General features: G+C 45.1%; 1 non-coding gene and 1 pseudogene across 1 annotated transcript; one reads left to right on the top strand and one right to left on the bottom strand.

Moving 5' to 3' along the window:
• Window positions 1-23,476, bottom strand: part of LOC106441591 — a 54,489-nt pseudogene extending 31,013 nt beyond the window's left edge.
• On the top strand, window positions 1,617-1,724 carry LOC125581157. Its single transcript, XR_007318868.1, has one exon. It is a non-coding gene; the product is annotated as a small nucleolar RNA R71 (small nucleolar RNA).
• Window positions 23,477-25,305: the final 1,829 nt, after the last annotated feature.

Here is a 25,305-nt window from a genome sequence, read left to right on the forward strand (position 1 = left end):
GACCCAGCTGGTCTGCCATAACCTTAGATAGTATGCTGACTGATGCTCATGTGTCACAAAGTGCATAGGGAAATTCAATACCCTTCACCACACATGGTATTGCAAACTTCCCACGATCACTCTTCTTCTTCAATGTGATCCTTAGTTTCATCCTTTCCATGACATGATGAAACATTCTCCTAATGTCCTCCTTAGTCTCCTTAGTCTCTCTGAAGAACATCCACAACCGGTGTGTGAAATAAACTTCATCAAAAGGTTTCTCCACTTGGATTCTGAGGACTCTCTTAGTGAAACCATCCATCTCCTTCTCATTAGCTTCCCTCTTAAGGTTCTTAGGAATCTTCTCCTTCCTTTTCCTTAACCTTCTTCCTTCAGTTGCCTCATCAACTTGCAAAGGCTCTGGTGTAGTGTCTGAAGGGTTGGTTGTAGGTTCTGGTGGGTTTGCTAAAGGTTTAGGTGGTGGTCTGAGTGCGTTGATTCGGTCATTATCAATAGATGGTAACCGCACTCGGTAGGTGAGAGGTGCCCGTCGATCGATGGGTGGTGAGGGGGGTCGATCGATATTGGTCTCTCTCTGTCGGTCGACTGCTGGCTCATGCGGTCGATCTATTTTGACGTAGAAAGGGGAGGGTGGGTGAGGATGTTTTTCTGCGAATTCCTCATGAGTCATGATTCGAACTGCACTACACTCCGCAGTCGATTTAGCAAATGACGCTGATTAATGTTTAGAGTAATCTGTCGATCGATCTTCGTCATGGTCTGTCTAGCGATGTGTATCCATTGACGTCGGTCGACACCAATGTGATCCGCCGAAACTCATGGAGCCTTCAACTTCGAAGTCTCCTTCTCCAAGCTTCTCATGCTTCACCACTTGCCAGAAATCATCATCTATGATGGCATTTACGTGGTGTTTTGCTTTCCCAACTGCTGCCTCTCTAGCCAAGGCTTCTTGCCTCTTCACGGTGTCTCCAATCTGAACCACTTGCATTTCAAGCTTCCTAACCTGAGTCCCTAAGGTCTCAATTCTTGTGTTCAGACTGTTGTAGGCGGAATCTATCTTCCCATTGAAATCCACAGTGAGTTGTTGTTGTCCTTCCAGAACTCTGTCAAGCATCGCTTCAATCTTGCTTTCCTGAGTCTGTGGTGGTGGATTCTAGTAGAATGAGTTTCCATAGCCTCTGCTGTTGTTGCTGAAAGGTTTCTGGAACTGTGAACTCTGGTTACTCCTCTGACCATTTCCAAAGAAGTGTCTGTTTCCACCCTGGTTTCCAGACCTCTGAAATCCAGTACCTCCAATGTAGTTCACATCTTCTTCTCCTTCCATGTCTACAACTTCTTCTCCTTCAACTGAGCAGACCTGCTTCCTAAGAAGCTCATGAACCACATCTAACTTTGCTCTAGCTTCGTCCATCTGCTCCTTCCCTAGGGATGCAACAGACTTCTTCCTCTCAAAGTCAGTGTTCTTGGTGCTGCTGCTGTTTTCTAGATTTTCTATCAGTCTCACAGCCTCCACCGGATTCCTGGTGTTGAAGTTTCCCTCGATAGCTGTATCAAGAGCCATCTGATACCTCAAGGCGATACCTCTGAAGAAAGTGCTCAGTAGTTGCACTTCGTTGAATCCGTGGTGTGGACAGTCTCGCTGGAAGAACTTGAATCTGATCCACGCATCTTTGAAAGACTCTCCAGTCTCATGCGCGAATGTAGCGATTTTTCTCCTCAAGTCTTCAGCGCGTGCCTCATCGAAGAAGTTTCGCAAGAAAGCATTCTTGATGTCGGCCCAGGATGTTAGAGATCCTGTGGGTAGCTGCTTAAGCCAGTGCATCGCTTCTCCAGTCAGAGAATACTTGAAGAGCTTGCACAATAAGTAGTCCTCGGGGACTCCATCCAAACGAATAGCAGAGATAAGATCCTCGAACCTCTCCAGATGGTCCATAGGATGCTCGTGCGGTAACCCAGAGTAGGGTATCTGCGACACGAGTGTGTAGTACTGAGTCTTCAGCTCAAAATTCTGCTTCTGAATCTCTGGAAGTCAAATAGCTGATATGTTGGCGTAGTACTCAACTGGACGATTGTAGTCAGCCAGTGCCCTTGGTCGAGCAGCCTCTTCTACAGGTTGGGAAGCTCCTGTAGCATCAGTATCAGGGATTACATTCCCCTGAGCGTCTAGTTTTTGACTTGTTGCATTACGCAGATGACCATCCTGGTCATACAGGTTTCCATTCTCGTCCTGCCTGAGAATAACAATCGCAACCATGTTTCGCGACTGATGATCGATCGAAGTACGCGGTGTAGTATCGATCGATGTCGAACGATGTAGATCGGTCGACGATGAAGGTCAGATGTCGGTCAACGGTTGGGTGCGAGAATCAGTCGACATGAAAGCTGCTACGTCGAGCGATGTGGAACGTTGGTCTTTGCGGATCGTGCGTTCCAAATGAGCAGGATCTTCTGAGAATAGCAGGTGTTTGTCCTTGTTGCTTCTGGTACTGCTGGGCATGCACCTGAAAAGACAAGAAAAATTTTTGTGTCAGAATGGGGGTAGAGAAAAGAATAAGAATCAATAACACTAAATCTAATGGCGATCAAAGCTCCCCAGCAACGGCGCCAAATTTGATACCACTCAAATTACCCTAAGGAGTGAATTACTCTCTCAAATAAGAGGTTCAGTTGCAGTACTTAGGGATCGAATCCACAAGGAGCTAGGGAAACTATTAAATCTAGTCAGGTTATTAATTCTAGGTGTTTGTTGTTTTATGGTTTAAAAGTAAATAGCAATCCTAATTGAGCAAGTCTATTGCTCGACTAACAAGATGATTGGGGGTGTAACTTTATTGGAATATATTAGATGCAGGGTTTCTATTCAGGTGTTAGAGATTATAATCCTATAGATGCCTAACAGTTGCATGCATGATATATTAGAGTTCAACTCCTTAATCACAGTGATCAGCGATGGAAATATTTCACTGGTTAACTAATTAGATCTTGGATCTCAACTGTCGTCTTTTGATCACAAGAAAGTGTCGATCGATGATCCTATATTGATACACCTTTCGCAATATCGATTGATTGTCAGAAGACAATATCGATCGATAGCTTCTAGCTAAGCCCTAGGTGCGGGTTGATAATGCTCACTAGTCTCCTAGATTAGCGGTTCGCTCTCTCTAGCAGTCCTAGCATGACAGATTAGATTCAGGACAGAATGATCAAGGATGCTTGACACATGCAAATTCCTAGGTACATGTTCTAGTTAGCAAGGCTAAAACAAGCATTAAGAACAATCAATCAATGAATATCACAACTCAGCAAATCTATAGTTGGAGCTAATCCCTCTAACCTATTTGAACCCTGAATGTAACAAGTAAACTACTCAGACATAGCAAAGCAATTCATGACACAAAATATAGATAAAAACTGCATAGAATAGAATAGATGAATCAATGGAGTTCCAATCACAAATCTCTCTATGATTTTCTCTCCTAAAACTCTCTCTCTCTCTTGCTAAAAGTAAGAATACAATGGTGGCTAAAATCACTTTGTCTCCTCACACTTAGGCAAGTATATAACTATTAGATTAAAAACTCGTCTGGGATAATCTGGTAATTTGGTGAAGCCTTGAGTTTAAAGTCGGCTGGAACTAAGTCGCGCATCTCGCGTCTCGACATCGATCGATGGTACATGATGTACATCGATCGATCATAATTTTCAATCGTCGAGGCTACTCTTCTGTATCAATCGACGGCACTGGATGTGCATCGAACGATTGCTTCTTCTTCGTATCGACCTCTAATGGTCAGCTCGGATGAAATCTCTTTTAAGCTCCTAAATGCTCCATAATCATCATTTTACTCCAAGATACTGCTGAACTTGAAAACATACCTAATAGGATAGAATATATAATATATAGAAAATGGGTCAAATCCATGGTATATCGGTTCCCTACGCCCTGGGGCATCAAAATAATCAAGGGAGATCAGGAGAACTCTCGATCCTGCTACCAGACCACCTTAAAGGGAAAACCAAGGTCTTATAGCAATTACAGAAGAGACCTCAGGTCCCGCGAACTCAGGGACCAGAGGTCAAGAAGACAAGCGAATGGCGGTCGGTTCAGAGGACGCAGACCCCGAATCATGTGAAGGACCCCCTGAGGACCGATATCGACCGCTTCACATGGTCTCACTCGAGGTCCTCCAAAGCGGTACCTGCTCAGAAGACATGGATCTCACAAGATCCCCGTCCTCCACCCCGCATAGATAATCCCACCAAGGATCTCATCAGCTATCAACCGATGATCTCGCAAATGAAAAAGTGGGGGCATGAGCACCATGAGGAGACCTCCTCTGAAATCATACCGGACGGATCTGGGGCAGAGGGTACCCCGCCAACGCAAAATGGTGATACCTAGCCAAGCCAAAGTTCTTCAAATCTGGTCGCTCTAGTGGATGAATGCGACTACACATCTCATGGCCGTGCTGAGAACCTTCATCACCAGGAAACACTGGCCGCAGATCCCCAATAACAAGAAAATCTACAGAAGCTGGGGGACGAGACAAATTTCGGTCATGGTCCCGACCACGGAGTGCCGCCAGGGACCGCAGCAAGAAAGAGGAATCCTCCATCAGGGGCACTCATCCAAAACAGCGAAACAGAGCCTACGGGCTACATAACAAAGGTAAAACATGGCCTAACCACCGGGGTACCTCGCAAGCTGATGGTTTGTACGGTCTCCGGACCATGATTTTTATTACTTATTTATTATTTAAGCATTATGTTTTCCTACTCCTATGTACGCTGAAACGTCTCTGGACAAAAGCTTATGTAATAAAATAGTTCCGACTATAAAAGAGTAGTAGGAATACCATAATACTTAAAGGGGCAAACGAGCTGGATCAGGTCCAAGCGACCTCCGATCCTGGCCAACCCTCAATGAAAAGAGGTACGACCACAGAAAAACAAAACGGGTATGAGACATAAGGTAGGAGTGGGTCTGCGCAAGCCCGAGTATACCGTCAATACTACCTAAAACCCCTGTATAGCATCAGGCATATCGGAGTCCCAAACTAAATAAATACCCCAACATTAAAAGTACTTGTATTAAAACGCTACATGCTAAATAATACATGGGACACAAGGTATAATTGCAAAAGTACTGTGATAGCAGGGAGCAAAAGTGCAAAAGTCCGGGAGCACCCTATAATATCTTGCTTCTCCAGATGTGGAAAGCCGCAAAGTCTGGCACTTGGGTTTTCACCCATACCAGCACCCTCTAAGTATGATAGTGGCTTCCTGCAGAAGCAGCGTGCAGCACGGGAACTCGATAGTGGCCAGCTTCCGAGCGGCAGAATACGAAATCCCAACAGGTACCGGTAGTGGCCTCGCCTAAGATGGCAGAATACGGTCCCTTAAAACTAATATTCCGGGTTCTGATAAAGAACCACGGGCTCAAAAAGGCCTCAGGGTCCCGAACCCACGAGTTCCTTAAAAAACAACCTCCGGGTCCTGAACTCATCAGTTCCCCAAACGATCCTAGGGTCCAAAAAAAAGAGGCCCAAGGGTCCGAGACATAGAGGACCAGCCAAGAGTCTCAAGGTCCGAAGGTTCCAGGGAATCTCAGCACCCAAAGTCCACGAGCTCTTAGACGACCTCAAGATCTCAAGCCCAAGCGGCCTAGGTTCTATAAGGGATTTCGAGAAATTCATCTCAGGATACTCATGCAGTCAGTCCCAAGGGCAATGCGATATCCTAGCTAAGACCACCTCGAAGAAATCAGCACCAAGAGCAGTTAAAAGAACCTCGAGTGATATGGTCACGAAGATCAGAGCAAATCACGAAACCTATGGACCTAAAGGACTCCAAGTTCAAAGGACCCCGTGAGGAAGGATAGAGAGAGATGCAAACCCGAAAAGCATTCTTAAAAAGCCACAGCAGGGCCATTGTTCAAACACAACAAAATAAAAAAGGCACAAGGGCCTAATTCGAAGTCTTAAACCCTCACCGAGGGCAGTTACAAAATAAACTCCTTCATGGGGTCAAGAGTTCAGTGGATAGAGATTGAAATCAGTTGGCAGGAGGGTCATCAGCAGCGTGCTCTGGCGTCTTCTCCGCCTCCACGTCGCCAGGGACCTGCAGTACACCCTCAAAGGAAGGAGTGGGGAGCCCTAGAAGCTCGGCCTCAGTGATCTTAACCATTTTGTACTGCTCCAGGAATCCCAACTGTCGGTCTGGCGATTGAGCCACTCCCGCATCAGCTCTCATCGAGCCGCGACCTTGGCACCATTCACCGCCATCGCCTTCTCTGCTTCAAAGATCTCTGCAGTATCCTTCAGATCGTTCAACTCCTCCTCCCTGTTCTTCAGCTGACCCCTCAGAGAGATATTCTCTGTTGCTGCCAGTTCTCCTGCTGCCACTTCTCCTGCTGCCTCCTGGTTCCTCACCTTGAGCCTGAAAGCCTTAATCTCCTTATCCTTGGCTAGAACAACACCCATTTCCTTGCGCAGCTGGGAGACCAGAGCATCCATCTCGGGTTTCGTGGAAGCCGCACCTACCATCCTCTCCCCGAGATGGAACAATTGAGACGCCACCTGCCCATCAGATCTAATCAATAACCAGAACCAACAGATCAAAAAGTCACATGGAGCATTACCTGAAGCAAGTCACCCTGGAGTTATTGAATGGCCACGGAGGAATCCTCTTCTGATGCCAGCACGGGAGTCGAAGAAAATACCTTTGTGTTAAGGTTGGTAAGCACTGTGGCCCAGTCATAAGAGGCAGAAGGAGAAGAGCCCGACGCCTTGCATTTCTTCTTAGAAGAGGAAGGAGCAGTAGCGGTAACCGCCAGACGTTTGCTGCTCCTGAGAAACTGAACCACGTCGTCCTCGACAGAGGCAGCTCGCTTGGGAGTGGATTTCCTCGTAGACATCACCTCAAAAGCCTTCTTGAACTCCGCTAACGCCTCGTCACCTTTGGATCCTAACATCTCACCTAAAATACAAAAGTGAATCCAGTCAATGACTATAAGGGAAAAATGAAAGAGAGTGAAAGACTTACCCCAGATGCTGCAACGCTTTAATGCCGCCTTGCTTACGAGAAAAAGAATATGGCATCACTCGATAGGAAGCCTCAACACCTGCTCTATGGTCTCCTTCCCGGAAGAATACTCCACACGAGGTAAATCTGCATCAAGAAAACAAGAGACTATCAATACATTCTTCGCCTAAAAGACCTTCGTGTCTCCTACAACTAGCCTACCCTCTAGTTGCCATATAGGTGAAAATCCTGGAAGTCGCATGAAGGCAAACTTCGCCGTCCAGTTTCCAGCAAAAGCTGGAAGACGCTTCCTCTGTTTCTTAGGAACCTCCCTAACATGAGGCTCCTTGCCCGAGGACGAAGATAGTACCTCCATTCTGCGCCGCTTAAAGGAGAAACAGAATAAGAACACAAAACCTCAGCCACCCCGATTACGAGCCCTTGGAGATCGCCCAAATTCTGCAGGGCTATCAAAGTTCTCCAAGCCGGAGGATTCAATTGACCTGGGGAAATCTCCAAGGTTTCTGATATTTTGGCCACTAAAGAAGGGACTCGATCCCTGAAACCTGACTCGAAGTAACCTTCGTATACAGGAACTTCATCCACACCAAAATCTGAGACTCTATCATCTGGACCTGGCACTCGGATGACGACATCAGCAGGGAGATTATATTTCACCCTCCAGTCTGAGACCTCCTCAACCCCTATTACCAAAGGAGGGCCTATCGGAGGGTACCGGTTTCCGTCCACGACGGGCGAAACATTCCTTGCAACGATAGCTTTAGGATCTTCCACCTCAGCAGTCAAATCCAGAGAAGAATCAGAAGAATCCATGCACTCTAACGGAGCAACCACGTCCTTCACCTTGCTAGATCTAACTCTACTACCTATGGAAGAAGAATCTGGGAAGAGACCCGACTCAGCCCTCATCTCAGAAACAAAAGGGTTGGAAGGAAGGGCCTAAAAGCAAGCGTAAAAGGAGAAGGAAAATGTTACCTGTGGAATGAAGACTCGAACTGAAATGTGGAGATCGCGAGAAATCTTCGCAGCAAGAGAAAAGGAAATTGAAAAGGTCAGGCGGCAAAAACGGGGAGATAGAATCGAAAACCCTAAAGATGTCTTACACGCGTCGAAAAGAGAATCCATGCGGGAAAGCGAATCTCGAGGTATTGGGGGGGGGGGGTCCTTTCCTCTTCCTACCAAATCTCAGGAACTCAAGAAACTAATGGAACCCTGAGGACCACCCTACCAGCATTACTTCTCCAGCTCAATGGGGTCCAGTGCATATCGAAGTCTCCGGTTCTCTCCAACGAGACTCTCTCCAGTCTCATCATCTCCAGAAAATTCAAGAAACTACTATCAATTTCCGGCTAAATAAAGAGGAACCGATCCTCACCTGGGTTCACAATGAGCTTCGGCTTGAGTGGAACCCAGGACAGCAAGACCGATGGAGCGGAGTCCTGCTTAAGGGGAGCCTACTGAGAATGAGCAACCCCAGTTGACTTGAGTGCAAAGGTTATTCCCCGACTTCGATGACGAAATCAAGAAATAAGGGGTAAACTGTTGGGGAAAAATACTCCGGTATCATTTCCTCCAGCCTCCAGGCAGGACTGAGGCCCCCAGGTCCCCGCTAAAAGGAACCCTGGGATCGATCCCAGGGACCGACCTCCTTTCCAAGAAATGGAAGACTTCCGACAAGGAGAACATTCTATTTTTCCGAATATGGAAGAGTTTAACCTAAATCAAACCAACTTCAAGATGACTATATAAGAGCTCCTAAATCCCTAAAGCAAGGGATCGACTTCTCCAAGGCTTAGATTTTAGAACTAGACGGCTAGAATTAGGTTTCTTACCTAATACTTTGTAACCTCGCTTATTCTTGCTTGTTCTATCTAATAAAAGTCTCTTCAAGCCTATATCTTCATTATCTTGCTAAATCCCCACGAAACATACACAAACGCTTCATAAAAAAACAGCTTATCCATCGTTTCATGGTACTCTTAGAGAGCCTACGCAAAAATCTCCTAACACTTGGCATGCCTTATTAGTCCTTAATCCATGAAACATTTCTTGAGATATAAGAATATTATCAGAGATCAACCTTCCTGGCACAAATGCCGACTGGGTTTCTGATATGAGGGAAGGTAAGCATATCTTCAACAGCTGACACAGAACCTTCGAGATAATTTTATACCCAACATTACACCGGCTAATTGGCCTCAGTTCTGTCATTCTTGTAGGCCTCTCCGTCTTTGGGATCATACAAATATTAGTAATATTTAACCTCGGATCCAGTATTCCAGTAACCAAAAAATTATTCACCATGTCCACCAAATCCGTCTTAATAATATGCCAGGAGTGTTGAAAGAAAAGAGTTGTCATGCTGTCCGGTCCTGGTGCCTTCTATGGGTCCATCATAAACAAGGCTTCTCTAACCTCGTTCTCCGTCGCTACTCTCAGCAGTCGTTGATTCATTTGAGGAGTGATACCCGGTGTTACTTATGTGAGGAAGTCATCAAACTCCGTTAGAGAAGTGGTATTAAAAAGCTCTTCGAAATAATCTACTGCCACTTTTTCCACACCAATATCCTCCGTAATCCAATTCCCGAAAGAATCATGTAAACCCACAATCCTATTAAGGACCCGTCGTTGCTTGGTCAAAGCATGGTAGAATTTTGAATTGAGATCCCCAGATGAGTACCACGTATTCCTATTTTTCTGGTGCCAATACACCTCTTAATCTTTATATGCATCTTGCAACTTCCTCAAAACCTCTAAAATATCCCCCTGAGACCTAGAATTATCTGTTTGTACCTCATCAAGAGCTTTCTGTAACTCATTATTTTTTTCGCAGGGACCACCCCCTTCCTCCGGGAAAAGGAAAACTTCTGATAATGAGAACCTTCCATATTTCCGAATATGGAAGAGTTTAACCTACTCCAACCGACTAAGGCCGGCCTAAAACAACTATATAAGGGGAGCCTAAACCCTAGAGCAAGGGATCAACACTTCGAAACTTAGAGATTAGAGCTAGGCGGCTAGAACTAGGGTTCTTACTCAAAACTGTTGTAGTTCCAGCTCTTTGATCTAATAGAATGTCTCTTTCTACCTTATTACTTGCAAATCAATACAAATACCAGTCTTGTCCATCGTTCAGTAGTACTCACAAAGATGTAATTTTTCGACCAGCCACATCTATAAAGTCCCAGGTCCTGGCACACTTTGTGGCCGAATTCTCCCCTACCTTGCTCCCAGCTCTGGCGAGAAACAAAGGAAGAGGAGGAATGGGTCCTACATGTTGATGGATCCAGCAACACCAGAGGAGCCGGGGTAGGAATAGTTCTTACCTCACCGATAGGTAACACGGCCTCAAGGGCCGTGAGGTGCAATTGCAAAGCAACCAACAACAAAGGCGAGTACGAGGCCTTAATCGCAGGGCTAACACTCTCCCATCAAATGGGGGCAGAAAACATCCAGGTCTTCGGTTACTCCCAGCTGATAATCAACCAAGTGAAGGGAGAATACCAAGGAAAGGACGATAGTATGATCCAGTATCTGGCGGTCGCCCAGCGACTCTTCAAGAAATTTAAGAGTTGCAAGCTCACTCAAATCCCTAGGGAGCAGAACTCGCAAGCCGATGCCCTGGCTAATCTGGGGTCCGCCCTCGATACTAATAGCCAGATGAGCATCCCATTGCTCGTGCTTCAATGGCCAGCCACCCTGGAGGACCCCAATCCGAAACAGTCTCCGCTATCGAAGAGTGTGAAACCTGGATGACCCCCTTAGTCCGGTACCTAGAGAATGACATTCTCCCAGAAGATCGCAAGGAGTCCAGAAAAATCAAGAAGCAAGCCGCAAGATATTGTATCTCCCAGGAGAAGCTATACCGGAGATCCTTCTCAAGCCCATATTTGAGATGTGTTACACCTCGAGAAGTCGCTAGAATCCTTGTAGAACCACATGAAGGAGATTATGGATCCCACTCTAGCGGCAGGAGCCTGTTGCTCAGGGCCAGAAGATCAGGCTACTATTGGCCCACGATGGGCGCGGACGCCAACCAGCAAGCCAAACACTGCGACCAGTGTCAGAGGCACGCTCCAGTTTCTAAACTCCCTCCGGAAAACCTCAAGTGCATAAGCTCACCGTGGCCCTTCAGAAAGTGGGGCATGGACATAGTGGGGAAATTCCCTATGGCGCCGGGGCATAAGATCTTCCTTCTGGTAGTCACTGACTAATTCTCCAAATCGGTCAAACAGAAGCTTTCTGCCAGATAATGGACCTACAGATCCACAAATTCCTGTGGACCAACGTAATCACTCACTTCGGGGTCCCGCATGACATCGTCACCGACAATGGACTCCAGTTCACGAACCACAACTTCAAGAAATTCTGTAAGGAGTGGGGCATAAAGCTTACCTTCGCCACACCCCGACACCCTCAGTCTAACGTATAAGAGGAATCCACGAACAATACCGTGGTCAACATGCTTAAAAAGCGACTGGAGGGTACCCATGGTAAGTGGGCGGAAGAACTGCACGGAGTCCTCTCAAGAAGAGAACGATGAACTGATGACGGTGAGCCTCGACCTACTCAACGAAAAGAGAGAGGCCGCTTGGCTAAGAAACTGGTCCTACCAACAAGACGTCGCCAGGACATGCAACAAGAAAGTCAGAACCAGGACCTTCCAGCAAGGGGATTGGGTTCTACGACGAGCAGAAAAAACGACAGGGAAACTCATCCCCGGGTGGGAAGGACCCTATAAGGTAATTGAGGTGCGGAGAGAAGGAGCCTACAGGCTGCAAGATAGCAAAGGTAAAATACAACCCAACTGCTGAAACGCCCTACACGTCAAAGCCTATCATTTTTATTACGGTCTCTGGACAATGATTTCTATTATCTTACTATATACTATTTAAGCATTCTTATTTCCTACTCCTATGTATGCTAAACATCTGCAAACAAAGCTTATAATAAAACAGTTCCGACTATAAGGGCAGTAGGAAAATCACAATACTTAAAGGGGCATACGAGCTGGATAAGGTTTCCAGAGACCTCAGATCCTAGCCAACCCTCATCAAAAAGTGGCACGTCCACAGTGGCATGTCCACAAAAAATCAAAATGGGTATGAGACATAAAGCAGGAATGGGTATGCGCAAGCCTGAGTATGCTGTCAAAACTACCTAAAACTCCTGTGCATCCTAAGGCACATCGGGGTCCCTAGAGTACCACTGTGAAAAGTACATTTATTAAAACGCTACGTGCTACACAATAAAAGGAACACATCATATAATTATTGCAAAATTACTGTGAAATACAGGGAGCAATTAAATTCCTGCTTCTCTAGACGTGGAAAGCAGCGAAGCCTGGCACTTGGGTCATAACACCCCACACCAGCACCCTCTAAGCATGTCAGTGACTTCCTGCAGAAGTAGAATACATCATAGGAACTCGATAGTGGCCAGCTTCCAAGCGGCAGAATGCGAAATCCGAACAGGTACTGGTAGTAGTCTTACCTAGGGAGGCGGAGTACGGTTCTTGCGAAAACAAATATTTCGGGTTCTCAAGGGAACTCCAGGCCCATATACACGCCCGCGATCTAAAGAGAAAATCCACGATTCCCCGTACGATCTCGGGTCCTGTGTATAAAATCTAAGGAAGAACCTCAGGGTTCCCAGATAGCCTTCGGGTTCTCAGCAAAGATCTCAGAATCTGAGGAAGAACCTCCGGATTCCTACCTGGCCTCAGTGTTCCAAACACGATTCCATAAAGAAGATAGAACCTCTGTGCAGCCTAAGGCGCGTCGCGGTCATTAAATCTTTAAGAACCTTTGGGTTCCCATGTGACCTTAGGGTCCAATCACAACCTCAGGGGTCCAATCACGATCTCAAGGACCCCTGGGTTCCATGTACGGCCTCCGGATCTAAAGGAGAACTTGCGGGTTCCCCTACGACCTCCGGGTCCCAAATATGACCTCACGATCTAAAGGAAAATCTCCGAGTTCCCAGACGACCTCCGGGTCCTTACGTGACCTCCGGGTTACGAAAAAAATCTCTAGACTCCAAGAGTCATAATTCTAAAAATAACTGAAACCTCCATATTCAGAGCCCGTCTCTCGGATCCTAGGTGTAACCTCCGGGTTCCTAAGCTACCTTCTGGTCCCTGTGTAATCTCCAGGTCTGGGGCAACCCCAACATCCATAGATGACCTCCAAAATTTCGTGAAGCATCCCAAGAAAAGCGGTTCACTCCCAGGATCCAGTTATCTAACCTACGAAGAGGATAAGGACCGAACATATACTACGTGTTTCACCCCAACCGAGAAACATGCGGAGAAGATCCTCTTAAAAATTCGAAGTACTACCATCAGAGCATACAAAGCAATAGGAAAGAGTGCATAAAAAGAGAGTTATGAAGAGCCGATTATTCCAAAAACCAAAGGGGGCTGAAAAGAGCCATTATTCAAAACAAGAAGATTCAACAAAAGCCAAAGTTTCAGAAACAAAAATCATTCAGAAAGAAGGATCCTCCGAGAATCGCGACCCCACAACGGATCTCGAGGTGGCAACCCGGGAGAAACTCCCCAACTGCTGGTCGATCCTCCCGAACAGGAACAGATGCCGACGATACTCTTCTTCAGGATCCCAATGTTCCACTAGCTTCTCCAGCCATTCCTTCATGAGCTTCCATCTGACCAATGCCTTCACTTGCCGAATCAACAGATCCCGCCGAGGTATCATGTTCTGCACCTGACTACGGAGAAAGAACACCTCGCCAATTAACCTCCGGTGAGCATCCACCAGTGGGTCGTGATTAGGTACGGCTTCAGCAACTGTTGACGAGGTGGAAGATAAGCCATTAACTAATGAAGGAGCCCTTACCAATCTTCGCGGTGGGGAATAAAGAGGACGCCTCTTTCGAGTTTTAGCCTTATGTGCTCATCATAGATGGCTGACACCGAGAGCCTAACCATGTTCCCTAGAAAAAGCAAAGTAGGAAATAAGAAAATGGAGTCCTATCGGGTGAAAACTAAGAGGGGAAGGCTTACCCCAAACGCGGCTATGATGCAAGGCCTCATTGCTCACCAGAAAAATTACCCATCGAAATAGCCGAGGAACTCCCATTATAAGCTTCGCTACCGCTTCTGCAGCAAAGGAAACCAGACGGGACACGTCTGATTGCAAGAACCAAGCGTCAATAAAAAACGAAACCCAAAAGAAATGGTAAAACTGAAGGATCGAACAAACAAAAGAACTTACCGACAGTACGGCAGGACGTGGGATAGCCATCAGGTTCCTAGATCTTCACAAATACATATCGATTGCTCTAGCCATCCCCGAAAAGATAGTTGCCCCTAATACACTCGAAGGTTCCTCGACTAAAGGAGTACCATCGCGGGATCGGCGATGATAGAACCCTACTTTGTTCACCAGAGGGGCAAAGTAGTACGAGTATAGAATCTCGTGTACCTCAACGGAAACTCCACGAAGTTCCCCAAGTACTTGGATAGACATTAAAGTCCTCAAAGTAAGGGGAGTAAGTTGAGAAGGACAAAAACCAAAGAAAGAGGATACTTCGCCTATAAGGGAAGGGATAACACCCCGGAAGCCTGCTTCCAGATATGCTTCATAGATAGCTATCTCACTTGCTCCTCTATCTGGAGCACACTCAAACTCAGACGGGCTCCTCATCCCCACTGAAGGATGATTCGCATACTTCCTCCGCATATTAGCAAGATCTCCTTCTTGGATCTCGGAGCGGGGACCATCATCAAAGAAATAAGAACGGTGTCGTCTCACGGGTGCCATCGGGACCGCCTCTGGAACATCCCCCAAGAAGGGATGGGAGATAAGAAAGGATCGGTGAAAAGACGATGTGGCCTTGGACGGCCAACCACGAGTGAGGACGAAAACGCAAGCAGTTCGGGAATCATCTTTATCAACCGGAAGTCAGCGTTGGAATTGGGTTGAGGCCGATTAGAGGATATCGCTAGCCCTTATATACATCAAGATCACCCATCCGCGCAGAGCCAAAAAAAGGAAATATGGATGTTTTCAAATATTTCAGAGAATCCCTGGCATAAACGACAAGCATTAAAAAAAAGGAAACTTGATCCTTGCGAAATAAATGGGAAATCCTCCCTAAAAAAGGAATATTCACAAAAAGATACATACCTCCCAAAAGAAGAGTTGAGTATCCGTCGAAGCATCCAAGACTTTCAACATAACTCGCGCCAACTTCCGGACATGCTTCTATGCGTCATGCTCAAGTACTCAGGCCTCCTCTTCGGGTATCACCAAAGCTCCAGGCTCTGCCATCTCCAAGACACCGTCAAAAGCCCCGACCTTCTCCATCTTCAACAAGACATCAGCGGTTCAAGAAAGATAGCGCCAGACCCCGGTCTGTTATCAAGGAACCGGTCCTCCCCCTGGTTCAGAATGGGCTCCGGCCTGAGCGGAACCCGGGATAGCAATATTTCTGGAGCGATGTCCTGCCTAGGGAAAGCCTGCTAAGAATGAGCAACATCAGTTGACTTGAGTGCACAGGTTATTCCCCGAGTTCAATGACGAAATCGAGCAATAAGGGGCAAGCTATTGGGGAAAAATACTCAAGTATAGAATTCCTCCAGACCAAAGGCAGGACACCGGCCTCTGGGTCCCCGCTAGGAGATGCCCCGGGTCCCCATTAGGAAGTACTCTGGGTCCGGTCCCAGGGACCACCCACTTCCTCTGGGAAAAGGAAAATTTTCGATAAGGAAAACCTTCTATATTTCCGAATATGAAGAGTTTAACCTACTCCAACCGACCAAAACCAACCTAAAACAACTACATAAGGGAAGCCTAAACCCTAGAGCAAGGGATCGACACTTTGAGACTTAGAGATTAGAGCTAGGCAGCTAGAACTAGGGTTCTTACTCAAAACTGTTGTAGTTCCAGCTCTTTGATCTAATAAAACGTCTCTTTCTACTTTATTACTTGCAAATCAATACGAATACCAGCCTTGTCCATCGTTCCGTAGTACTTGATAGACCATGGATTTTACCCACTTTTAGCCATGATCTATAAGTGTTTTAATAACTAATTCTTACTATATAGAGTCTATTTAGAGTTTTTACAGGTTCAGGGATGATTTGGAGAAAAATGGTGATTTTGGTGTCTTTTGGAGCTTTCTGAGTGCATAACTGCACATGTGCGTCAGATGTCTAGCTATGGATGGAGACCTTCCCACTGATATATCGAGCCCATATTTTTACACACGATATAGCTTTGAGTTAGCTTTCCAATGCCACCGGCTTTTGGTCAGACTGCCTCGCGAGAGGAAGGTGTCGAGGAGATGAAGGACTGTCGATCGATATCACAGCATTGGTGTCGATCGATAGTGATGCCAAAATATGGGCTGAGCATATTTTATGACCGCTGAAGCCCAGAAGCAACCCCAAATTACCAGAATACCCTTGGATGACCTTTAACCCAAATGAGGAACTCCTTCATAGTCCTCCTGGAACTCCATTGTCTTTGGTTTTTATATCTATTGCAATTTTATATCTATTTATCTACGATTTTCTGTGACAACTTCATGCCTGAATAGATCCATCTGTTAGGTGTAGGGTTCAGATAGGATGATGGATTAGCCCCAAATATAGATTGCTAAGTTGTTAGGATGTCCATCAATTGAATTGCACTTGTGTTCTAGAGTCGTGAACTAGAACCATGATGTTAGGATGAATAGGTGCACGCGAGAGCATGGTTTATCTCCTGAATAATTCATATTGTGCTAGGATTCCTAGAGAAAGACGAGAGTTGATCTAGGAACCTAGTGAACATAGTTCGAACCTGCTCGGTAAAGCTCGCTGGAAGGATCGTCGATCGACAACTCGGAAGTTGTATCGAGCGACGGTCTTAAAGGTGTATCGATCGACATTCCAATCGAATCGTCGATCGACACTTTCTACAGATCAACATGCGAGAGTTGAGATCTTAGATCCAGTGATAAATAATCTAGACATGCGAGAACTGGTAGATTATTGTTATTGTTTGAGTTCTTGTGCATCCAACAAACATCTTATGATCTATATCATTATAATCCTAATTTCCTGAATATAAACCCTAGATCTAGCAAACCATCCTTCCATCAAACAACTCCATGCCAAGCTCAACAATTGTCTTGTTCAACTGGTTTACTGCTTTATAAACTATTAGCCTAGCTTAATCATAAACTGTTTAGATCTAATTGGTTCTCTAGCTCCCTGTGAATTCGATCCCTAAGTACTACAACTCGACCTCTTATTTGAGAGAGTATAAATCACTCCTTAGGGTAATTTGAGTGATATCAAATTTGGCACCGTTGCCGGGGAGCTTTGATCGCCATTAGATCTTGTCTAGTTAGATTTAGTCTAGGTTTTACTACTGTTCAAAAAACTAATAATTTTTTTTTTCTGTTTCAGGTACATACATCTTGGTACCAGGACCAACAATGAAGACAAGATTTATGGGTTATTCAAAGAAGAAGCCTGCTGATTCACGCACGATCCATAAGTCTACGAGGGAAGAATCGATCGACACCCTCCAAGCAGCATCGATTGACAACGTGAACCAAGCATCGAACGACACTATCCAACTTGTGTCGGACAACACTGTTCACCACGGTACTGTTCACCATGGTACTGTTCACTACAGTGTTGTTCATCACGGTACTGTTCATCACGGTACTGTTCATCTCGACACTATTCATCTTGACACTATTCATCTCAGGTTGATCGACACTGTTCATCTCTAGTCGATCAACACTGTTCATCTCCCGTCGATCAGTACTGTTCATCCCGCGTCGATCGACACTGTTCATCCCGACACTATTCATCATGATACTCTTCATTCGGGCACTGTTCATCCTAATATTGTTCATCCGGTGAAAAACAACACCAGTTGCGGGGAGACAGAGAAGATCGAAGTGCTAATACTTGAAGTTGACGAGAATGGGATGTTAAGAGACGAAGAAGGTCGCACTCGCAACAACACAGAACAGTTGATTAATGCTCAGCGTGCTGTGATCCCTGTGATTGTTGTTGCTCAGATGAATGATTTTGACCTGAGCCGAGAGTGGTATGATTGGGTAGGTCAAGACCCCTTCCAGGGTCTTCCTCACCAAGATCCCAGAAACCACATCGAAGAGCTTTAGGATCTAGTGTCAAGGAGTGAGCAGAATGAAGTGTCTGAATACCAGATGCTCTACAAGATCTTCCCCTATTCTATCTCTAGGGATGCATTCAGCTGGTTCAGTCAACTACAGCCAGGATCTCTAACCAGCTGGGAAGACATTGAAAGAGCCTTCCTTTACAAATTTCTTGATGATGCTGAAGCAACTCGAGAAAAAGAGAAGAATGATAAGTGGGACAGGCTTGTTGAAAGTTGGCAGATAAAGAGGGAAGATCAGATCTCGATACAGTTGCTTAGCTATATTATGGTAAAGGGTGATAAACAACATGTATCTGGAGAGCTGAGCAGAGTAGAAGAAGCCGACTTTAGTGACACGACCTCAGCATCGATCGACACCAGCACCGCAACATCGATCGACAGTACGACCTCAATGTCGACCAACGGTACGACCTCAACATCGATCGATGGTACCACCTCAAAATCGATCGCCCACACAATCCCAGCATCGATCGAAGGAGACTCCTGGTTTCGATCGACACCACTCGAAATTCCCGAAAGATCGAGTTGTCCTCAGGACATTGCAGACTCGACCCATAAGAGCGTTGATATATCAAGTTGTGATCCAACCTCAGATGGAGACAAAGAAATCACCATAGAAGATTTCGTGGAGCTAGAAGAGTTCTTGGAGTTGGAGGATGGAGAAAAGCTTGAAGACTTGGATTCGAGTAGGGAAGTCACTATGGAAGACTTCTTGGACCTGGAGGAATGGCTTGAAGATATGGATCAGAATTCGAAGAAGAAGCTTGATGACGATCAGCACACTTCGAGAGGAGGTCTGAAAACTTCAAAGGCCAGCATCGATCGACACCAACCTGCTGAGATCGATCGACAAAAACCCCTTATCATCGATCTACACCCACCTGACATCGATCGACACAGCCAACCAATTATCGATCGACAGCACCCACCTAATATCGATCGATGCCCATTGCTGGACGATCCGCCAGGTTGCATAGTTGAGCTGGAACAAGTTGAGGAAAGGATACTCCTTTTGTCAACGACGAGCGTGCCTGTGCCGAGTATTATTTCTGTGCGAGGAATCCTTTTACCAATATTCCCGATGCGGACGATCTGGTTCATGCTCAGGAATTCAAGGACATGGCTCGCGCTGATGCCCAAGTTTTCCTTTTTTCTTCTACTTTCTTTTTGCCTAGTTGAGTTTTTTTTTTGGTGGTTGACTTCTTTTCCCTTCTTGATTAGTCGTAGGCCCACTGGGTTCGTCTCATATATCTTTAAAAGAAAGATTTGAATAAGGCCAGGGCCAAGTTGGAAACCATGTTTTCTGAGAAGGAAAACCAGGATGATAAGATAAAGGAGCTCGAGGTGGTTGCTAAGGAGTTGGCTTCTGCTATTGAGACTGCGACTGCCAGGACAGATTCTCTTAAGGCCGATCTTTTTGCATCGATTAGTCGGGAGGCTATCTTGCGGGCTCAGGTAGGCGATCCGCAGGATAGCATTGGTGCAAGGATTGCTTATCTTGTATCTTGACCGAAGTCGTGACGATTACGCAGCGTAGGAGGTGGCAAGGGCTGTTCGAGCGGAGATTGTGAAATATCGGGGGTGTCTTGAGAGGGTGAAGGAGTACTTGGCTGATCAAAAGCGGGTCAAGAATCTTGTTTTCATGGAGAACCAGATGACCGCGATGATTTTGTGCCTTCAAGCTTGTATCAGAGAGGGTATCCAATTCCTTGGGAGAAGTTGGCGCGTCACAAGACAGCTCTTTGGGAGTATACTGACCTTTTGGATAATACCGATGTTGCGGCATTGGATGAAGATGACCTCGTGCTTTCTTCACTTCCTTCTTCTTCTCAGGATTAAGACTTTTTTATGTTTGTTTGTATGGCTACCTCCGGGAGCTTTTATCCCTTGTTTTTTTTTTTTTTGGAGCGTTGGTGTTCCCATGTTTTAAGACTTGTGTTCTCTTTCTGGCGATCGTTGGTGGCCAGTCTTTTGTTCGAATGATAGCGTCGTTTTTGGGCCAGTTGTTAGGAATGATGTTGTCTTTCTCGCTTTCTCATTTTGTTTTTTTTTTTGTTTTTAGTCATAGTCATGGTGCAAGATACACTCGGCTTTTAGATGTTATTGAGGTTGAGGTTCGGCTAGGTTTATCTCGTTGTCTCATTTTGATCGGAATTGAAAGTATCCGTGCAAGATGTTCTCGGCTTATTCAATGGATACCAAACCTCCGATGATGCGGGGCTGTGCCCAGCTTTTATCTCCCTATTTTGATGTTTTTAAGTTTGAATTTCTAGAGCGTGGATTATTTTGCCACTGCATCCATGGGGAACACATTTTTAATCGAACACGATGTTGTGTTTTTTCTGCTTTGTTCGAAAGCATTGGGAAATACTTCTGCTTTGTTCGAAAGTGTTTTGGAGGATTGTTTTTGTTTTTGAGTTATAGTTGGACTCGTTACACGCATTGCCTACATACCGCGGAGGGATCAAGCCATTCGTAGTTCTCTTTCTCTTTTTTTGGCGCTTGAGTAGTATTGCCGCTTCAGGTTTGCCGAATTCCAGGATCTTGGGATCGGCGTTCCGTCCATCTCCATGAGTATGTATACTTCGGGTTTAACTATTTTGGAGATTAAGTACTGTCCTTCCGAGGTTGCTCCTAGTTTTCATGCCTTTCATTCTTATTTTTTTTTAAGTCTTTTCGGAAGACAAGGTCTTTTTCGTCAAATCGCCTTTCTTTTACTCTCATGTTGTAATACCAGGCTGTTTGCTGCTGGTAGTAGTTCTGTATGCGGATCAGTGACTGATCTCTCTTCTTCAACTGGGACGTTGTGGTCGTCGAGCCGCTCATTGTTCAGTGACGTACGGTTGCTACTGCGGCTTCTGCTGGGGCCATTGCCTCTACCCTGTGGCAAAGCGAGAATGGAGTTCGTCCTGTGGACCTTCTTGCTTTCTTTTGGTGGGACCATAACACCCCGTCGAGCTCGTCGGCCCATAGTCCCTTTTTTTAGTACCATTTTTTTTCTCTCTTTCTACGGGGTTTTCTTGTGTCCTTCTTTCTTCTTCCTTCCCCTTTTTATAGGTTTTTATTCCTTTCATTCCGTCAACTTCATCATTATGGCTTCCTGACTTCAAACAGTGCTTCGGTAGATTTGTTAACAGCTACCTTCGGCGCCGCAATAGGATGTAATCATTCTTCTCTTTTGACACTCGGTTGCGTGTGTCAGTCCGCTCTCACGAACATGTAACCCGACCGACCCTTGGCGGGTTTTTCTGGGACTTTTTTGACTGTCTTCCTTATTTTTGTTTTTAATGGACCGTTTCGACTATCACGCCATAGTCAAGGCCCATATCCAACAACACACATATATATATGTGGATTTGTTTAGTGTGTAAAATATTCTATATGCATTTACTTAATGTGTAACATATACTTACTGTGAGCAAACACGATGGTAGAGAATCCAAACCATAGCATCGTACCAAGTTGTCGTCTCCAAGAGCCCTGGAACTCCGAATTAACGGGCCGTTCAACCAACCAGACAACTATTCCAGTTAAAATGAAGAAAGCACCACTTGCTAGCCACAAGGATCTTTCAAGAGGATCAAAGAAAGTCCACATGCCTTGTTTTTTCTTCTTTACTAACGTCAGGGCTCCAATACCAATATCTGTGAAAGGCATAGTAAAATCAACATACAAAGATCTGTTGGAAGTGATGGTTATATCACCAACAGCTGCATCGTATTTGTGTTTCTGTAAAAATAGAAAACAAATGCAAAACAGACACAAACACAAAAACTTAATTAGAAACATATATACACCATTTTAACTATATATATCTATATTTTGCATTATATTCAAACCTGAGTAGAGAGTAGATACGCAAGATTGTCATAGCTTCAATTATAAGGTATAAATTCTAGCTCGTACTTAAAAGGAGAAATGCAAGTTCTGAAAACCTCTACGCAGAACCCACTAACGGTAAGAAAACCTGTTTCAGGATCAGGACGCACCGACACTAGATTTGGGACCCTATTTGATGCGCTAACCAAAACCCTAAGCAATTTCTTTTCACCTTTCTCTGCCAAGACACGGTTTCTTGTGATTTTATTTTTCCCAGATCCTCCAGGCCAAGTGATGTATCTTCTTTTGCTAAAACTACCAGAACTCCATAATCCTATCCTTCTCTCTTTAGATCCTACAATATTCACGAGTTCAAATGTCTCTGATAGAAACCTGTTTTCAATGATTTGGAAGTCACCACTCAAACCCTTGAACCATCTACTATGTGCGATTGTTTTTAGAAGGTCTGATGCATACGATGAGGCAGAATCATCATGTTTCTTCAAGTTTAATCCACCATTACGGGTTGCTCTACGTCTCACAGGGCCGGCTCAGTAGTGTCATGGGCCCTGGGACAAAAAAAAAATTTTAATTTTCAAACTATTATTTTTCATTAAAAAATCTGATAGATATATGTTTTTTTTTTAAATACCAGAAGTATTTTTAAAAATAAATCTATGGAAATAAAAAAATATTTTCATATAAAAAAAATTGGGCCCCTTTTCTTACTTTTAATATAAAAATACATGTATTTTTTTAAAAAATCGGGCCCTTATCTATTAAGAAATAGGAGGACAACAGATTGGGCCCGGGGCGGTCGCACCGCTCGCCCCCCTATATAAGCCGGCCCTGCGTCTCAGACGGCTTATCTTCTCTACTACAGTTGCTAGAATGCAAGCAATATCGTGCGCCCGTACACTGACGCCAATGCTGCTAAAACGCTTTATGTAAGTATCATCATCACTCAAAAGTTGTTTCACTCTTGAAGTAAAATTCTCAACTTCTTTGGATATTGGAGTATAGGATCTAAAACCAATAACCCCTTCCATCGATCTGATTGCACCACCCTCCGAGTAACGAAAATGAGTCATGGATCTCGTGGTGAGGATCCAAGCATACCCTTCTTCCATCATTCCTATCTTCTCCGCCCATTGGAAGAGACGGGAAAAGAGCATCTCAGAAATATGCACCACAAAAACTGTTGATCCTGTGTCTTTGACCTCCCTTAGCTGGTTCATTATATGCTTTTCTCCCAACGATTGTGAAAAAGAAGCAAAACGAGCTATATGGATTTCTTTGTCCTGAAAACTCTCCGTCAATACTTGCAATCCCTCTATCCACTCATACGCATCCTCGTATAAAACCACAAACGACTTCCAACTGGACTCATGTATTAGACTCGCAATCCCTTTTGCCTCTGATGTCGTATCATGAGTCAGTTGAATAAAGTTGTGACGGCCCGATCCCCCGGCGTCCGACCGGGGTTATCGAAAGAGCGTTATGGACACGTGTCTACTCATTTAGACAACCATACGTGTCCCGTTACTGGTCCCAAGAGTCGACGGACGCATAACCTTCTTTGAAATACCATCACACCCACATCCATATACTTCTACTTACAGTCATGCGCACAGGGAAATGGAAAGGGAGGGATGAGCAACAAGTTACTCAGTGAAGTGACTCTAGACCAGCCTGCCCGCATGACATTCTATACTACTCTATGCTGGAACTAGGGCTGACTAGCCACTACAATCAGTTGATGCATCTTAACATTTCATATCATCATCATTTATTTCCACACATTCAATTCTATACATTTCTAACAACCTAGCGATCAATCAGTACAATGATCTCACTCATTGTCACACACGTCAAACCATAGACTTAACCGACTCGACATACAAGACCGACTCAATCTTATGACACCTTCAACATCCAGATACCCGACCATGAACTAAGGACTCTACAATGCACGTTTTTATATCCCGCCTCTCGCAGCTGGCTCATCTTTTCTCTTTTCTCCGTGGGTAGCTCTCGCTAGACTTCTACCCCATATTCTTTTGGATTCCACCACAGCTCCTATAGGTGCCTCCATATTCTTGTGGATTCCACCACAGCTCCTATGGATGCCTAGCGTAGAACTACTACCCCACATACTCCCTCTAGACTTTATATGATTTCCCAACCCATGCTTAACCTTAACGTTATTCACTTATACATTCACTTATCCTTTCACATCCTTATTCACTTTCACTTATCCATTCTCATTCTCATTCACTTCCCTTTACACTTAGATTCGTACTTGAACTCATTCACTAGACGCCACCCGTTATCGGTGTCACACACAATACACATCACACTCAGGTTTCACTTACAGTATCAATAACAATCAGTAGTCATCTATCATCTTAGCATTCACTTCTTTCTAGCATCCTAGCTTTAATCACAAACCACTCATGGGACTACACATCCAAACATACAAGTATCGATTACCAATCAATCATCACCACAACAACACAGGACAGTTCATTAAGTCCCATTTAAAAGTATGAGGGTTCTTATGCATCATGATCCATTCATCTATCAACCTAGTAATAACCATATTCTATCATCCAAACTCCCAAACAGGGTCTAATCAAACCTAACTCCAACATAAAGGAGTATACAGTACATGGGAACAAGATGGGTTCAAGACACTCCACCTTAGCCTAGATCTAGATCTGGAACAAGAGACAAAGGGGATGAGATCTGAACAGATCTGGAACAAGTAAACACGAGAGAGATGAGATCTGGTCACCACCACACAGCCACCACCATCACCACACTCGGACGATCACCCCACCACCACTTGGACGACCACCACCACCACCACCGGCGGCTCGACTTGCTCTCGGGGGACTCGCGGCGAGGAGAGAGGAAGAGATCCAACGGAAAGAGAAAGGAGAGGGAGAGAGAGAGAGAGAGGCGTGAGAGAAGAAGAGAGAAAAGGAAAAGAGAAGCTTGACGTCTAGGGTTTTCCTAGTCTCTCTAAATCTCTGCAGAGCTTCGCACCAGTTTCAGAATGAGAGAAAAATTAAGAGGAGGCAGCTTCATTTATAGAAAAAGGAGGGAACCCTAGGTCATTTAGCCTAAAGGGCTGCAGTCTTAACGGGCTCTCCTTAAGAAATTTTTGGGTTAGGAACCTGGCCGTTACAAAAGTGATCGTTTTTGTTGAAAGACAGAATTTGGTACGAGAGTAGATATCACTACACGTTTAACGGAATCGGCGCTTGAA

This window comes from Brassica napus, chromosome C1 (assembly GCF_020379485.1).
Source record: "Brassica napus cultivar Da-Ae chromosome C1, Da-Ae, whole genome shotgun sequence".
NCBI lineage: Eukaryota > Viridiplantae > Streptophyta > Magnoliopsida > Brassicales > Brassicaceae > Brassica > Brassica napus.